This window comes from Salmo trutta, chromosome 1, assembly GCF_901001165.1.
Source record: "Salmo trutta chromosome 1, fSalTru1.1, whole genome shotgun sequence".
Lineage (NCBI taxonomy): Eukaryota > Metazoa > Chordata > Actinopteri > Salmoniformes > Salmonidae > Salmo > Salmo trutta.
In genome coordinates, this window is record NC_042957.1 from 10,639,355 (window position 1) to 10,652,551 (window position 13,197).

At 44.4% G+C, this 13,197-nt stretch overlaps 1 protein-coding gene across 5 annotated transcripts in view; it reads right to left on the bottom strand.

Annotated features, from left to right (window-relative positions):
* The window catches only part of LOC115159225 (alpha-(1,6)-fucosyltransferase-like), a 194,025-nt gene that overhangs the window by 50,927 nt on the left and 129,901 nt on the right, over nt 1-13,197 (bottom strand). The window lies entirely within an intron of this gene.

The window sequence follows — 13,197 nt, forward strand, 5'->3', positions numbered from 1 at the left end:
CTAATTGCTAATTAGAGTCTAAATGATGTTTGGGCGTCCTTTTGGCCCATTTAAAATGCACATTGCGTTTTTTTCACTAATGAGTATTTGTAAAGTATAATGAACTCTACAAAGCGGTATTTTTGCCTTGTGTTGTTGTTTATACAGTGTGCTATAGTGAACAGTAACATCTCTCTTCATTCCATTTGTATTTCCTGAACATCTCAAATGTTGACCTGTTCATTATAACACAGGTGTGCACACAAACAAAATGCAAGCGTGCAAGAAAACACACACACACACACACACACACACACACACACACACACACACACACACACACACACACACACACACACACACACACACACACACACACACACACACACACACACACAGTCTTGTACAACTAACCTTGTGGGGACACACAATTCAGTCCCATTCAAAATCCTATTTCTCATAACCCTTAACCCTAAACCTATCCCTAACCTGTACCCTTACCTTAACCCTTACCTTAACCCTAACCTTAACCCAGAAACCTAACCTTAACCCTAACACTAGCTCCTAAACCTAAAAATAACCCTAGCTCCTAAACCTAAAAATAACCCTAGCTCCTAAACCTAAAACTAATCTGAAATGTGGTGACATTTGGATAAATAGTGGAGTGGAGCAGATGGACAAACAAAAATACAAAAAACATAAAGGTGGTGCTGAAAAGTGGAGAGAGAAGAGGTTAATTTGCTTCCGTTAACAGTCAATCATCTCAGCCTAGTGAGCCTGAAGGCACTGGCAGCAGAGAGAGCAGCCCATTGAGCCCAGCGATACCAGTTCAACTGTTAGTTAGGTTTTGCAGCTGAAGCGGTAAGACAGAAGACAATAGGGATAAGATAAGCAATGTTTGGGTTTGGCTAGCTGGCTATTTAGCTACAGTGGAAGTCGGAAGTTTACATACACCTTAGCCAAATACATTTAAACTCCGTTTTTCACAATTCCTGACATTTAATCCTAGTAAAAATTCCCTGTCTTAGGTCAGTTAGGATCACCACTTTATTTTAAGAATGTGAAATGTCAGAATAATAGTAGAGAGAATGATTTATTTCAGATTTTATTTCTTTCATCGCATTCCCAGTGGGTCAGAAGTTTACATACACTCAATTAGTATTTTGTAGCATTGCCTTTAAATTGTTTAACTTGGGTCAAACGTTTTGGGTAGCCTTCCACAAGCTTCCCACAATAAGTTGGGTGAATTGTGGCCCATTCCTCCTGACAAAGCTGGTGTAACTGAGTCAGGTTTGTAGGCCTCCTTGCTCGCAAACGCTTTTTCAGTTCTGCCCACAAATTTTCAATAGGCTTGAGGTCAGGGCTTTGTGATGGCCACTCCAATACCTTGACTTTGTTGTCCTTAAGCCATTTTGCAACAACTTTGGAAGTATGCTTGGGATCATTGTCCACTTGGAAGACCCATTTGCGACCAAGATTTAACTTCCTGACTGATGTCTTGAGATGTTGCTTAAATATATCCACATATTTTTCCTACCTCATGATGCCATCTATTTTGTGAAGTGCACCAGTTCCTCCTGCAGCAAAGCACCCCCACAACATGATACTGCCACCCCTGTGCTTCATGGTTGGGATGGTGCTCTTTGGCTTGCAAGCCTCCCCCTTTTTCCTCCAAACATAATGATGGTCATTATTGCCAAAAAGTTCTATTTTTGTTTCAATACATGGAATTTTTACTAGGATTAAATGTCAGGAATTGTGAAAAACTGAGTTTATATGTATTTGGCTAAGGTGTATGTAAACTTCCGACTTCAACTGTAGATACTTTTGTACCTGTTTCCTCCAGCATCTTCACAGCGTCCTTTGCTGTTTTTCTGGGATTGATTTTCACTTTTCGCACCAAAGTACATTCATCTCTAGGAGACAGAACGCGTCTCCTTCCTGAGTGGTATGACAGCTGCGTGGTCCCATGGTGTTTATACTTGCGTACTATTGTTTGTACAGATGAACATGGTACCTTCAGGCATTTGGAAATGCCTGACACAGACGTCTTGCTCCAACTGGAGAGACACGCTGGTGGGCTGAAGACAGTGCCTTAAAGAAGGTCTTCGGACCTTTGGAAATCCAGATGAGGGTCTGTATATTGATGTCCTTTTCACTCTTTCAACCATACAAGATCAGAAAAACATCAACACTACTGCACGGGTCAAGGCACAAGGATACATCGAGGGGTTGCTGAAGTATGAAACAATACTTCCAGGTCAGATATTACTCTGAATATTTCAGGTCACCTCACCAGTCTCAAAATATCTTCATACAAGTGAAATGGACATTCCGTCTGCGCATCGTATGGTTGTGTCTACAGAAGAGCAGCTGAAAGGAATGGCAAGAGATTTTGAAAAAGTCAAGGCAGCTTCAGACACATTTGTTCAGTGGGCCAACAGGAAGTTGCAAGAACGGGATGAGGAAACAGAGCTGGAGTTAGAGACCACTCTGCCAACGAAAAGGGCTCGAAAGAAGAAAACCATGCCTGGAGAGATGGCACTAGATGAGACTTTTACTGGGGCAGAGAGTGCATACAGGATTGGTGTCCATAATCAAATTCTGGATACAGTTATAGATACCATCCATCTGCGATTTCTGAGTAATGGCACTTTGAATGGCTCTTCTGGACCCTAAAAACTTTAGTCAGTTAACATCCAGTGCCAATGGCCTTACACAGAGCCCTTCAAGAACTAAGCAAATGTTTGATCAAATTTGATAGCAGAGCAACGGTGGCCAATTTACAGAGTGAGCTCATGAGTCTGGCAGAACAGTGGACTAGGTTAAAACAATCGGGATTTGAGGAATACACAACCAGGACTATGGAGGATCATGGACGTGAAGGAAATTAAGACGAGGTGGAGATGGTGAACAAGAGCTGTTTATCTTGCAAGGACTGTCCACTGTGTTGCTACCGTATTCTTAGTCAGTACAACCTATTGACCGACGCACACCACATCCTGGGCCTTGCTTACAAGTTCATACCTACCCTGTCAGTAACTCAGGTACAGTAGCTTGCGAGCGGAGCTTCCTTACTCTGAAATTCATCAAGAGTAAGCTCAGGAGCACTCTATCTCAACAACACCTGGAGGCTTTTATGCTCATGGCTACTGAGCGAGATGCTTTAATGGCCCTGGACCGTGACCTGGTTATAGATGGCATTGCTGAGAGAAGTGAGCTGCTGCATAAATTGCTAATTTAAGGAGGTAGGAAACATGTTTATTTTTATTTTATTCTATGACTTGCCTATACGCCAGTATTTTCACAAACACATTTCTTCCTGTATTATTTATTTTACTAGTCAGATGGTTCCAGAGATCCTTGCCAGAGCCATTGTGCCAATATGTGCTCCTTCTAGCCAGCCTCATTCCCCTTGTTCTATTTTACATCTATTTTACTAAAGTTATTGTTATAAATATTGTTCAGTAATCTTGTTTACATAAAGTGTGGCGTGGGTTGTGTGGGTGATGGTGCATCGCTGGGGGGGGTGGGGGGGGGGGTCAAAAAGTCCAGGGCCATTTTTCATTCCTGCCCTTAACCCTAATCCTAACTCCTAACCTTAACCATTAACCCTAATCCTAACACTAAACCTAACCCTAACCCTAACCTTAACCATTAACCCTAATCCTAACCCCTAAATTTAAAATGGCCTTTGTAATTTTCCTTGTTTTACTATCTTTGTGGGGACTTTTAGGTTATTCTGGTACCCACGAGGATAGTCACACACACACACACACACACACACACACACACACACACACACACACACACACACAAACACACACACACACACACACACACACGTTATCTAATACATTCATATTTATAAGAAAATATAAATAGCTTCTAAGTACATGCGCATGCATCAAGACATCCATGAAGCGAGACAAAGGCTAATGAGTCATCAAGGCATGCAAACTCAATTTGCTCCCTGAGTGGGGAACATCAGACGCTGTCAGGCAGAAATAGGAGACATTTGAAGTAACATGACCCTATAACCTTATCTTCATTATAATACACACACATGTACACACACACACACACACACACACACACACACACACACACACACACACACACACACACACACACACACTCACACTCACACTCACACTCACACTCATACTATGCACTCACACACATACACACAGACACACACACACACAGACACGCACGCACGTGAAAACACACTCACACACACAGACACACACACTGTTTTACAGCTTCCCCTCCCTAGACCCTCTCCTCTCAGTTGGGAACTAAGCTAAGAAACACAGCCTGATGAATAACAGACGGGTGAATAACAGACGGGTGAATGACAGACCGATGAATGGCAGAAGGATGAATGACAGACTCATTCACCCGTCTGTCATTCATCCGTCTGTCATTCATCGGTCTGTTATGCATCGGTCTGTCATTCACCCGTCTGTCATTCATCCGTCTGTCATTCATCGGTCTGTCATTCATCGGTCTGTCATTCATCCGTCTGTCATTCATAGGTCTGTCATTCATCGGTCTGTCATTCATCGGTCTGTCATTCATCGGTCTGTCATTCATCGGTCTGTCATTCATCCGTCTGTTATTCATCGGTCTGTTATTCATCGGTCTGTCATTCATCGGTCTGTTATTCATCACAGACTGATGAATAAATGTGAGTAAGGGACAATGTTAACATTTAGAAAACAGACACAGACACACATATACACACAGACACACACACACAGAGACACATACACAGAGACACACACACACACACACACACACACACACACAGAGACACACACACAGAGACATACACTGAGAAACACACACAGAAACACACACACATACACACAGAGACATACACAGAGACACACACACACACAGACATCAGACTGATGAATAACAGTGAGTAAGGGACAATGTTAACATTTAGAACACACACAGACACAGACACACATATATACACACAGAGAGACACATACACAGAGACAGACACACACACACACAGATACACACACACAGATACACACACACAGAGACACACACACAGAGACATACACTGAGAAACACACACAGAGACATCAGACCGATGAATAACAGACCGATGAATGACAGACCGATGAATGACAGACCGATGAATAACAGACCGATGCATAACAGACTGATGAATGACAGACCGATGAATGACAGACCGATGCATAACAGACCGATGCATAACAGACCGATGAATAACAGACCGATGAATAACAGACCGATGAATAACAGACCGATGAATAACAGACCGATGAATAACAGACCGATGAATAACAGACCGATGAATAACAGACCGATGAATAACAGACTGATGAATAACAGACCGATGAATAACAGACCGATGCATAACAGACCGATGAATAACAGACCGATGCATAACAGACTGATGCATAACAGACCGATGAATAACAGAAGGATGAATGACAGACTGATGAATGACAGACGGATGAATAACAGTGAATAAGGGACAAGGTTAACCTTTAGAAAATCCCCTGTGATATTACTGTGAGGAAGACCCATCAGTTCAGTCAGAAGTGTGTAACATTACAGAAAGTTCCGTTAGAAACATTCAAGCCTATTCATAAAATGGAAATGTGAAACATTCTGAAAGTTTCACCACACTGTACACGCCCCCAGTTTTAGCTGTGCTGTGACAACAAGACAATGAAAGGAAACTCCCAGAGCCCGTCTTACTGTCCTTCACAGGATCACACAGGCAGAAGGGCCTTCATTTATTCATCATATCCCAGGAGAGAACTGGAGGCTTGTTCAGGTTGATGCAACATGAAGAATGTTCAGATAGACATTCACGTAGGCTTTGATAGAATATGAATCTTTTTTACATTGATTTGATCTCTTATTGTTAAACAAAATACAAAGCAAGACGATAAGGACAGTGACAAGAACAATAACAAACTGAGCAGGATGTACATGACGATACAAGACGAACACACGCAATACAACACATTTGGCCAAGACAATTATCAGCGATGCAATGGTGTAGACTGGAGAGTTTGTCAGGATCAAAATAAATATTAAAGGAACATAGCCTATGTAAAACGTTAGAGGAAACCCTGGGCACCGAAGACGTGGATGTCAATTAAGGCAGCCCACCACACCTCTCTGATTCAGTAAGGTTGGGTTAAATGCAGAAGACACAGTTCAGTTGAATGCATTCTGTTGTACAACTGACTAGGTATCCCCTTTCCCTTACCCTTTTCTCAGTCTTCTTAAATCCTCACCGTGGGATAGAGATGTATATTTCAGCTGGACAAAGACACACCAGAATGGCTTTCCATGAGGTGTTGATGCTTCCTGAATGGTCCAGTCACAGTCCTGACTTAATATTGCTGTCCATCAGTGTTTCCCAACCAAATGTAAAAAATACATTTTGACAAAAACAATGGATATATGTTGTCCTATGAGTTGGTCAAAGTTGGTTGAATCTTATTAAAAAAATGTTGTAATGGCTGGCAAAAGGTGCTTCAACCAAGTATTAACTCTGGGTGCGAAGATACATGCAATCAAGACATCTTCAAAAAATGTCTCTATATTTTCTTTCACTTTGGAAATGTGGAGTAGGTTGTATAAATTGATAGGAAACTGCCTACATATTCCTGTGAAAAATATTTCCCAAACTTTGTCTGTTTTTTTTTTAAGACATACTATTGGGATCCTGCAGATGAATGTGGGGCTACAAAAACGCAATTACTGTAACATCAAGGGGTAACATTTATGGAAAAGAGGCCTGGTGCCGTGTGTGTGTGTGTGTGGGGGGGGTATGTGTGTGAGAGAGATGGAGAGAGATACAGAGAGAGCATGTGAAAGAGACTGTCCCTCTGACTATCCCCTAGTGTTAAAGGTAGTGTAGGGTTAAAATCCCAGCTGGTACTTGATAACCTATTACTTCAAACCTATTCCTCTGTTAGATATTCCACTAACCACCGCGGACATTTCAGATTCCCTAATTGACTAGGCGAGGAGTCGCTGCTAATCCACAGCCCCACGGCCAGACTCTCCAGCTCTCTCCAGCTCATCTCTCCAGGCCAGGTCAGGCTGAATGACCTGTCGTGCCCACAGACAGCTCTCACAATGGGGCTAGTGTTGGTGTCAAGCCCCCTGCCTTCCCTGAGACAACCAGGTCGATGGGAGTTCAGTCTGGAGGCGTTAACAGCGGTAGCAGGCAGTGTCTGTTCAGTGGAATCATGCTGGGCTAATGATAGTACCCAGTAAATGAGCCCAGTAAGTGACTCTCAGCCAGCGGAGGCAAACAGTCTCTCTCAGCCAGAGGAGACAGTCAGTATCTCTCAGCCAAGTTTCAGTTTAAAGTTTTAATGTCACAAGTACAGTGAAATGCCTTTCTTGCCAGCTCAAACCCCAACAATGCAGTAATCAATAACAATGTAGTATTAAAAATAACAAGGTAGAACGAAAACACACTAGATATAAAAATAATAAATCAGAAGAACACAAGTAAACATACTATATACAGTGTCAGTTCCAGAACCATATTTACAATGTGCAGTGATACTGTAAGGATAGAGGTAGATATGTATAGGGATAAACATACTATATACTATATTGGGGTGGCATGTAGCCTAGCGGTTAGAGTGTTGGACTAGTAACCAAAAGGTTGCTAGATTGAATCCCCGAGCTGACAAGGTGAAAATCTGTCGTTCTGCCCCTGAACAAGGAAGTTAACCCACTGTTCCTAGGCCGTCATTATAAATAAAAATGTCTTCTTAACTGACTTGCCTAGTTAAATAAAGATACAGGGTCAGTTCCAGAACCATATTTACAATGTTCAGGGATACTGGAGTGTTAGATATGAATGGGGTAAATGTACTATATACAGGGTCAGTTCCAGTACCATATTGTTAATGTTCAGGGATACTGCAGTGTTAGATATGTATGGGGTAAATGTACTATATACAGGGTCAGTTCCAGTACCAGTACCAGACACCTGAAACCCCACCTCTTTAAGGAATACCTGGGATAGGATTAAGTAATCCGTCTAACCCTCCCCCCCTACCCTCCCCACAAAAAAGATATAGATGTACTATTGTAAAGTGGTTGTTCCACTGGATATCATAAGGTGAATGCACCAATTTGTAAGTCGCTCTGGATAAGAGCGTCTGCTAAATGACGTAAATGTAAATATTGTTAATGCGCAGGGATACTGGAGTGATAGAGGTAGATATGTATAGGGGTAAGATGACTAGGCATCAGGATATATGATAAACAGAGTAGCAGCAGTGTATATGAGGATTGTATGTGAGTGGGTGTGTGTAGAGTCAGTATAAATGTATGAGCATATGTGCGTGTGAGCAAATGGTGGAGTGAGTGTTTCTGTGTGTGTTGGAGTATCAGTGTGTGTAATGTGTAGTGCCCTGTCAGTGTGCATAGAGACAAAAATAAGAATAAAATACAAAGATCAACTCAGATAGTCTGTGTAGCCATTTTGTTAGCTATTTAGGAAGCTATTAATCAGCCTCATGGCATGGGGATAGAAGCTGTTCAGGAGCCTTTAGGTATCAGACTTGATGATCTGGTACTGCTTGCCGGGCAGAAGCAGAGAGAACAGTCTATGGCTTGGCAGGTTGGAGCCTTTAACAATTTTCTGGGCCTTTCTTTCACACTGCCTGATATAGAAGTCCTGGATGGCAGAGAGCTCGGCCCCTGTGATGTACTCGGTTGTCCGCACCACCCTCTGTAGCGCCATGCGATCGAGGACGGTGCTGTTGCCATACTAAGCAGTGATGCAGCCAGTCAAGATGCACTGAATGGTGCAGCTGTAAAACTTTCTGAGGAATTGAGGGCCCATGCCAGGCCTTTTCAACCTCCTGAGTGGGAAGAGGGACTGTTGTGCCTTCTTCATGTCTGTGCACGTGTGTGTGGACCATTTTATGTTCTTAGTGATTTGGACACCAAAGATCTTGAAACTTTCAAACCACTCCACTGCAGCCCCGTTGATGTGGATGGGGAAGTGCTCGCCCCCCCCCCCCCCCATTTCCTGTAGTCCACGATCAGCTCCTTGGTCATACTGACGTTGATGGAGAGGTTGTTGTTCCGGCACCACACTGCCAAGTCACTGACCTTCTCCCTGTAGGCTGTCTCATTGTCGCTGGTGATCAGGCCTACCATTGTGGTGTCATCAGCAAACTTGATGATGGTGTTGGAGTCGTGCGTGGCCACGCAGTCGTGGGTGTAACAGGGAAAACAGGAGGGGACTAAGCACACACCCCTGATAGTCCCCTGTGTTTAGGGTCAGAGTGACGGAGATGATGTTGCCTATTCACCACCTAGGGTCGGCACGTCAGGAAGTCCAGGATCCAGTTGCAGATGGAGGTGTTTAGTCCCAAGGTCCTAAGCTTAGTGATGAGCTTGGAGGGGACAATGGTGTTGAATGCTGAGCTGTAGTCAATGAACAGCATTCTCACATAGGTATTCTTCTTATCTAGGTGGATGAGGGCAGTGTCGAGTGCAATTGAGATTGCGTTGTCTATGGATCTGTTAGGGCGGTATGCAAATTGGAGGGCGTCTAGGGTGTCTGGGATGGTGGAGTTGATGTGTTCCATAACCAGCCTCTCAAAGCTTCATGATTACAGATGTAAGTGCTACAGGGCGGTAGTCATTGTGGCATGAAGCCTTAGAGTTCTTGGGAACGGGAATGATGGTGGTCATCTTAAAACATGTGGAGCTTAGAGACTGAGACAAGGAGAGGTTGAAAACTACAGTGAATAGGCCTCCCAAGTGGAGCAGCAGTTTAAGTCACTACAGACAGGGATTCGATCCCAGGCTGTGTCATAGGGTGGCACAGAATTGCCGGGTTTGGCCGGGGGGGTTTACTTGGCTTATCGCGCTCTATCAACTTCTTGTGGCGGGCAGGGCGCCTGCAGGCTGACTTCAGTCGTCAGTTGAATGGTGTTTCCTCCGACACATTGGTGCAACTGGCTTCCGGGTTAAGCGGGCGGGTGTTAAGGAGTGCGGTATGGCGGGTCATGTTTTGGAGGACGCATGACTCGACCATCGCCTCTCCCGAGCTCATTGGAGAGTTGCAGCAATGAGACACGGTTGTAGAAAAAAGGGGGTCAACTTGTTTTAAAATAATAATTACTGTGAATATACCTGCCAGCTGTTCTGCGCATGCTCTGAGAATGCGCCATGGAATACCATTGGGCCTCATGGCCTTGAGGGTATTGACCTGATTAATGACTTTACTCACGTCAGCCTTGGAGAGTGAGATCACCCATTCTTCTGGGTCGGTGGCCCTTGGAGCGTGAGATCACCCATTCTTCTGGGTCGGTGGCCCTTGGAGCGCGAGATCACCCATTCTTCTGGGTCGGTGGCCCTTGGAGCGTGAGATCACCCATTCTTCTGGGTCGGTGGCCCTTGGAGCGCGAGATCACCCATTCTTCTGGGTCGGTGGCAGCCCTCACACCCGGCACGATGTTGTTATTGTCAAAGCGTGCATGAAATGCATTGAGTTCGTCTGGTAGAGAGACATCGTTGGGCAGATCACGGCTTGGTCTTCCTTCGTAATCCGTAATGGACTTTAGCCCATGCTACATCTGGCGGGCGTCAGAGGCTATGTAATACGATTCCACATTATTTCCTATATTGTCCTTTTGCTCCTTTGATGACTCTGCGGAGGTCATAGTGGGACTTCTTGTACTTGTTCCTGTCCTCAGCTGTAGCCTCAGGGTTGTCTGTGATAGCCCTGTAAGAAGTAGCCCTGTCCTTTAGTTTAGCACCAACCTCAGTGTTAATCCAGGGCTTTTGATTGGTGAAGCAGTGGGCCTTAACTGTGGAGAATACGTCAAATGTATTTCCTAATGAACCCGGTGACAGAGGTGGTTAGTTCGTCAATGTTATTGGCAAAGTTCCAAAATATACTCCAATCTGCACTAGCAAAGCAGTCCTGTAGCATAATCTCTGATTCTAGAGACCATTTCTCAATGGAGCGAGTCACGGGTAATTCATGTTTGAGCTTCTGCTTGTAAACAGGAAGCAGGAGTACGGAGTCATGAACTGATCTGCCGAATGGGGGACAAGGGTGGTCCTTGTATTATTGCTTGTGGGTAAAGTAACAGTGGTCTAGGACTTTTTTGTCCCTAATGGCGAGGGAGACATGTTGATGGATGTGTGGCATCACGTGTCTTAATCATGTGGAATTAAAATCACCGGCAACCAGAAAAGCAGTCTCTCTCAGCCAGCAGAGGCAGACAGTGTCTCTCAGCCAGCGGAGGCAGACAGTGTCTCTCAGCCAGCGGAGGCAGACAGTGTCTCTCAGCCAGCGGAGGCAGACAGTGTCTCTCAGCCAGCGGAGGCAGACAATATCTCCCTTCCACCAAAACGTCGTAATGGACAGATAACACATCACTGAGAGGAGACCGTCTAATGGACAGATAACACATCACTGGGAGGAGACCGTCTAATGGACAGATAACACATCACTGGGAGGAGACGGTCTAATGGACAGATAACACATCACTGGGAGGAGACGGTCTAATGGACAGATAACACATCGCTGGGAGGAGACGGTCTAATGGACAGATAACACATCACTGGGAGGAGACGGTCTAATGGACAGATAACACATCACTGGGAGGAGACGGTCTAATGGACAGATAACACATCACTGGGAGGAGACGGTCTAATGGACAGATAACGGTCAATGGACACTGGAGAAAAACCAATGAAACCATTCAGCTCTTTCTTATTATGTGTGTGTATCTTATTGTGTGTGTGTGTATCTATCGCTCTTCATTCCTATTTGTCTATATATTGTATGTCATTCCTTGCACTCTCTTTCCCTTCTGCCCATGTTAACCCCCTATCAATCAATCAATTTATCAATCAAATGTATTTATAAAGCCCTTTTTACACCAGCAGATGTCACAAAGTGCTTATACAAAAACCCCAAATAAAACCTCTATCATGGTGGCCTCCACTGCTCTACCCCCTTTCACCAACCCTTAAATCTCTGCATGGTGCAGAACTCACCTCGTCCATCATCCCTCGCCTCCCTCCCTCCATCAATCCATCCCTCATTCCCTCCCTCCATCCCTCCATCCACATGCCTGGGGATTGATCAGGCCCTCATCCCTCAGGCCGGCTGTCACACACACACACACACACACACACACACACACACACACACACACACTCTCTCTCTCTCTCTTTCGCCCGTCACGCCATCTGGCCTGCGCGTGTCATCATTTCCAGGTGATTGACAGCTGTGGAGAGGACGGAGCCCAGAGGCAGATCGCCACACCGACCCTGTATTCACCCAAATCATTAGTGCTGCTGGGTGACTGGTGGTGGGTGGGCTGTTGGCCCGTCACTCAAATCAGGGAGGGGGATGCTGAGTGTGGGAGTTCATGGAGCGAAGGTGTGAGATATTGAGTAAATGGCTGCCTTCCTCCTCAGGCCCGACTACTGTACAATGCCAATAGTGTACATGCTATGTGTGTTTGTGTACATTCTGCATCTATACATTTAGTCTGTATATCCCGTTTATCATCTGTCTGTTTTTTGTTTATTGTGGTAGCAGCATTTTACTGAGTAACACTTCTTTACATGCAAATGTATTTGTAATCATGTAATAAAGGTGATTCTGATTCTTATTGTGTGCCATGTCATCCACTTCACAGTGACATTATCATAGTCACGGATACGCACACACACACACACACACACACACACACACACACACACACACAGGGCAGCAAGGCAGTAGCATTATGACAGTGTATGGTAACACTGTCCCTGTACAGGGCCCTTCCACCAAATCGGTGACTTTTGAGAACTGTAAATTTGTAAAAAAAACTTTGGATTTCACCTCATTTTAACATTCTGTCATAAAGAGCACATGTTCAATTTCATAAAAAATAGTTCTCAACTCAAGGTTAAAAAAAAACATTACAATAGTAAGTAACAGGGTTGACCATAACAGGGCTGACTGTAACAGGGCTGACCATAACAGGGTTGACCGTAACAGGGTGGATGATTTCTTCTTAAATCGGCCATAAATCCCCTTGTGACAGGAGGAATGGAAGCTTGTTGTGTGTAACAGGGAGGGGCAATTGAGTGCAAGCTAAAAAAAAAAACATTTGTAGCCTGTCTATCACAGGAGGATGGTGGCATCTTAATTGGGGA